Source organism: Colobus angolensis, unplaced genomic scaffold, assembly GCF_000951035.1.
Source record: "Colobus angolensis palliatus isolate OR3802 unplaced genomic scaffold, Cang.pa_1.0 Scaffold255, whole genome shotgun sequence".
Taxonomy (NCBI): domain Eukaryota; kingdom Metazoa; phylum Chordata; class Mammalia; order Primates; family Cercopithecidae; genus Colobus; species Colobus angolensis.
In genome coordinates this window covers 4228000-4232957 of record NW_012115766.1, presented here as the reverse complement: position 1 = coordinate 4232957, position 4958 = coordinate 4228000, and the positions used below count along the sequence as shown (strand labels likewise).

The 4958-nt window shown below is 49.7% G+C and overlaps 1 protein-coding gene across 1 annotated transcript in view; it reads right to left on the bottom strand.

Moving 5' to 3' along the window:
• SLC7A1 (solute carrier family 7 (cationic amino acid transporter, y+ system), member 1) overlaps positions 1 to 4958 on the bottom strand; it is an 85152-nt gene extending 80194 nt beyond the window's left edge. The window contains exon 1 of the mRNA XM_011946934.1: positions 4767 to 4958. The gene's annotated coding sequence lies outside the window, so the exon portion shown is untranslated. The remainder of the gene's footprint in view (positions 1 to 4766) is intronic.

The following is a 4958-nucleotide window of genomic DNA, read 5'->3' as shown; positions in this document are numbered from 1 at the left end:
ACACACATACACAAACACATACACACATACACACACACATACACATACACACACATACACACACACACACCCACACACACACATACACAAACACACACATACACATACACACACACACAGAGCAAACACTAAGAAAGGGGCTGTGAGCTCTGTTTCCCAGGAGTCCTAAGAGTCAGTAAGCCCAAGGTGTGTGGGTCTGAGACCTAAGCAAACCTGCACCCCATGGCCGGGGGACACCAGGATCCCAAAGAGAGATGGCTTCAAGTCCATCCAGGCAGTCAGAGCCAAAACAGCCCAGAGACTATTGTTCCTTCCCTCAGACCTAGGACCAGATGGGATGGTGAACCTGTCAGCAGATGCCTCAGAGGCCCACATCCCTCCTTCAGCACCCTGGGACTATGTGCCCCTTCTAATTCAGACACAAACCCAAGGAAAGAGCACAACATTTTAATGCCTTGGTAAAATGAGAGAGCGAAATTAAGTTGTTATAAAAATTATTTTTCTCAGGGCCAGGCTAAGTGGCTCACGACCGTAAACCTAGCACTTTAGGGAGGCAAGGCAGGCGGATCACTTGAGGCCAGGAGTTTGACACCAGCCTGGGCAACATAATGAGATCCCTCCTCTACCAAAAAAATAAAAAATAAAAATTAGCTGGATGTGGTGGTACATACCTGTGGTTCTAGGTGCCGGAGAGGCTACACAAGCTGTAACTGCACCACTGCGCTCCAGCCTGGGTGACAGAGCGCGATCCTCTCTCAAAAAAAAACTATACACACACACACACACACACACACACACACACACACAGACATATCTATTTCTCCCACGCCTAAATCAAGGAACTGAGCCTTCTTTCCAGTATAATAGTTAACACTTATATGCAACATTTAGACTTGTGCCAGAGGCTGTGTTAAATCCGTAGCATGGATTATCTCATTTAAATCCTCTCAGTCCTAAAAGGTAGGCACTAGAAGTCAATTATTATGCAAACAATATGAAAAAGAATTTAAATGTGGTTCCAAGGACTATCAGAAAAAACATTTATCCCGTAAGTGGAACCCACTCTGGGGCTCTGCTCTTTCCACCAGCAGGGGTCATGACGTCTCACGTGACCCCACAGCGTAGAGGCCCCATAACCTCATGTTGCAGAGGCCCCACATGGAGCAGAGGCCACTCCTGGAGTCACCACTGCTAGATGGTCTCTACAACGCAGAACTCTCTGTGCAGGACACGGGGATCCACTTCTAAAGAAACAGGAAAGCAGCTGGTTGTCCTCACAGCCAAGAACCCGATCTGAACAAATATTCTGAAGAAAGCACTGCAGTAGGAATATGGAAAGCTAGGAAACAAAATTGCCATGCCCTCTGTGCCCCCAGGAAAGGGAGGGGCAAGGGGACAATCAGAAAAAAAACGGAAAGACAATGTAGCCACACGTAGTCCTACTAGAAGAAGGGACCTCCTGTCCCACCTCCAAATAAACCCCCAGGTTTCCTTGCTCTTGACTTTCGGTTGCCACGGTCAGAACTGCAGGCTGCTAACAAAAGGACTGATCTCAAGAGAGAAATTTAAATGCATGGACTTGGTGCCTTTACTCTTTTAAAGAACACTATGGACTCCATGCTTCCTAACTTCACTACTGTGAGGCTGAGAGGGACAGGCTCTCCCAATATACAGATGGAGCCAGTGTATAAGGTTCAGGAAGTCGAAATTACCTCAGAGAGAAGCAAAGCCAGGATTCCAGAAGCCAGGAGCAGTGCTGTTCCCAGTATTGGTCCTAACTCCCCTCAGTTCCTCAAAGCAGCATCCTTCGTTTCAAGGCAGATAATCATCCCATTCTGCAATGAAGCTGTGAAGGCCTCTTCCCTCAGTCACACGGCTCTGGCTCCAGTTATCCAGTATGTTCACCAAATGCAATACCTGCCATTCCCCACTGTTCCTGACAATAATTACACGAAAAAAGCTCAATGAAAGCCACTGGGTGTGGCAGGAGGGGCAAACCACAGACCAGCCAGAATCTGGTCCATGTTCCTGGGATGACCAAAGCCTGACCAATGGGCCAGGTCATTGGTCCTGGGTCTGCCAATGCTGCACATCTGAACGAATGCCTTGGGAGAGAAATGAACACGGCTAGCAAGCCACCAAATCACTTTCCCAGTTTTATGCCCATCCTTCTGGTAATTCCATTTGGCAAATGCACTAAACCTGGCTTGACAGATCATGACCCACACTGAACCACAGGGGTGGTTATTTTCAAGGCTGCTTTGTAGTTGGGTATGGGGGTGGGGGAGGAGGCAGATTATGGCAAAACAGAAAGGGAGGCCACTGAAGTTTATCACAAGGTAGATAATCTGACGCAAATGAAGCTACTACTCTGTTCCCTCACTGGAAGAGAGGTCTAAACCCTGGGGTGGACAGCGGGTTGGCCAGGGATCTGATGCCTCCCCACCCAAGGCCTGGGAAACCCGAGAGGAGGCAGATGTCCTGATGATCCAGGAATACCCCAGGACCTTTGAACCCCATGTTTAGAGGGTCCCCATTCCACAGGACAAGTCTACCACCAGGCGGCCCACTAGAAGGCGGCAGAGGAGCAAAGGGAGGCCATGGGCAGCAAGGAGACAGAGGTTGAAGAGACCCCCCAGATTTGGCGAGAGGAGCCAGTAAAGCTAGGCGAAGGGGAAGGACGCCAGCACCGTGGACGGCTGGCTGCAACACGCAGGCAGGCACCTGAGAGGGGCCCCAAGAAGATACGTCTTCCAGCCCCGACTCGGGATGAGAATTCTAAAAAGGGCAGTTGTGACTTTCAAAAAGTCCCTCTTCCATCCAGCAGGTTCCTTGCTCAGCCTTCCCATCTCATTAATACAGCAACTCCGATGTGCTTGGAGTCATATTTGACCTTTCTCACCCTCCCATGAATCCACCAGCCAATCCTATTGGATCTGCTTTAAAATCTATCCAGGTCTGCATGGCCCAACTACACAGAAAAACACCACATCCCATCGGAAGGTCTTGCTTGGAGTGAGGACCAAGAAGCAGGTGGAGTGATAGGCATCTCTGAAGATGCCTCTGGAAGAGATAACTCCGAGACCCAAGTATCTCCAAGGTTTAGAGGGAAAAAAATATTTTTCTCTATAACAAGGATGCACTCACATTTCAAATTTGTCCCTCGGAATAACAGCAATCTCTCCAAATACATGGTTGATAATGAGAAAGGATTAATTTAATTGGACATACTTCTGACATACCCTCCAACATAGTTACCTATTTGTATGGACTTTGGTTAAAATAAACTACAGACCAGCATAATCAATCAACATGTATTTAATTCCATCAAAGAATGAGTTTTTGTACCAAATAGAAAATTGAAACTCCCTGAAGTCAACAACCTTGTCTTTCAACCCTTTTTTTTTTTCACCTAAAGTAATCATACGCACAGAAGCACGTGGCTCTAGGATCCAGACCCAGACAAGGGAGTACATTTCTGATCCACTTATTAAGCCCTGTCCTCTTTACTCAGAACTCCTTTGACATCCTTTGAATTTTACCTTTATAATAATTAAACGTGATCGCAATATGCTAAACCTATTTTTAAAACCATTTTAACCTATTGTTGACCTTTCCCCTAAGTTTCTATTCTGTTCGTGTGACTTAAATAAGACCTTTTATTTTAATAACAGGAAGGTGTGTTCATATAAAAATCATGGTAATTTCCACTGACACCAACTAAAAATACCAGAGGAATAAATGTATCATGGTTTCCTATTATCTGAACCAAACATAAAGGGCAAGAAATATTAAGAAAAATCCCAAATATATTATAATTCGAATTAAATACAATTAGGGCATTCAGCCAGAGGCCGACATATACAATTCTACTAGCTGAATGGAAGATAAAAGGCACATATTTTAGGGAGATACACCTGGGATTGAAATCCCAACCATCTGGTAACTATCTGGACTAAAACCCAACACATGAGGGCATGGCGGTGATGACGTAAGTATTGGGAAATGCAGGTTATTTATTTTTTTTTCCTAAAGGCACATGTCTGACTATCCCAGTCACACAAGTCAAACACAATTGCTATCTGGTTCCCCCATCCCCTGGAAAGGGTCTGGAGCTGAACCAACAGGCCGAACTACAGTGCAGTTCAACCACAGGAGCTGAACTACAGTGCAGCTGCCGCTCTGTGTACACGCAGGTTTCAGAATGACTGTGACCTGCCCATGCCCGGGAAGTTTTTTACTACGCAGAAGGGAACACCCTGAGAATACGGTGTCTTTCCAAAGGCGGAAGAACTTCCTCTCACTCCAAACCATGTGGAGGGCCTGAGGAACCCGGCCTTTCCAGGCCACACTGGGTCACAAAGAAGCCCACCTAGGGGAGACTTCCTCGAAGCAATCTTGGGGACCCAGACGAGAGGTGCAGGCGGCGCGTCCCGGGTTCTAGGGACAAGCGAAGGGCTAGGTGCTCTAGGTCAAGGCGACCACCGGGCGGGGATGGCGGCAGAGTACCCGGGCGGGCCACCTGCCGCGGGACCACCCTCCGGGCGGCCGGGCAGGGTCCGCACCCAAGGCTGAAGACACATCCCCGGACCTCGTGGCGGGGCGGGGTGCTCTGCACCGCGCCATGTAAGGGAAGGTCTCCTCGCTGCCAGCGGGCTCCGGATGCCTCCCGGGCTGGCCAGCGCGCCCGCCGCCCGCCCACGCACCCCGACCACCCCGGACAGGCGCGCGGGGCGGGCATCGCCAGGTCGCCCACGCTTACTCACTCGGTGTTGCATCATACACCACGCCGCGGCTTCAAGGAGCCAAAATGGACTCCGTGGAGGCCACAGCCGCATGGGCACCGGCCCCGCGCGCCCACTCCGGGTCCCGCCCGGTCCAGGTCCTGGCCCTTCCCGGAGGATGGCAGCGCTCCCTGCGCGGGGGCCCTCGCCACTCCCGCGCCGCCCTCCCGCGGC